We start from the raw sequence: 624 nt of genomic DNA on the forward strand, positions 1-624 counted from the left end.
CTTTATTAAGATATCTTTATTGTAAATGGTATATGATGTTTTGTTTGAATTGTTAATGAACAAACTTTAATGGATTTGAATGATGAATGAAACAATGATTTTTGACATAGGTAAGAAATGTGTATTTTGACATATGGAGAAACTGATGCAGCCAAAAAAGTTGTTGTAATCGTTTACAAGACACTGGTAAACGATTATGCGAATTGATTATGTGTTTTGGACACAAAGTTGACCACAGGGAGCCAAGTTTTTATTCACAGAGGATCACGTGTGTATTGTCTGAGGTACAACACACTTAGAACTTATTTGATATGATTTATTGGTGTGAGAGAGATGCTCAAATGAGTGGTGGACCCTTGGTTGGGTATTGAATGACAAAACTTTGTTGGTTAACTTTGAAGACCTAATTTCATGTAATTAAAAAACTGATGCAGCCAAAAAAGCTGTTGTAATCGTTTACAAGACATTGGTAAACTATTACGCGAACTGATTCTGTGTTTTGGACACAAAGTAGACCACAGGGAGCCAAGTTTTTGTTCACAGAGGACCACGTGTGTACTGTCTGAGGTACAACACACTTAGAACTTATTTGATATGATTTATTGGTGTGAGAGAGATGTTCTA

Source organism: Vigna radiata, chromosome 10 (assembly GCF_000741045.1).
Source record: "Vigna radiata var. radiata cultivar VC1973A chromosome 10, Vradiata_ver6, whole genome shotgun sequence".
NCBI lineage: Eukaryota > Viridiplantae > Streptophyta > Magnoliopsida > Fabales > Fabaceae > Vigna > Vigna radiata.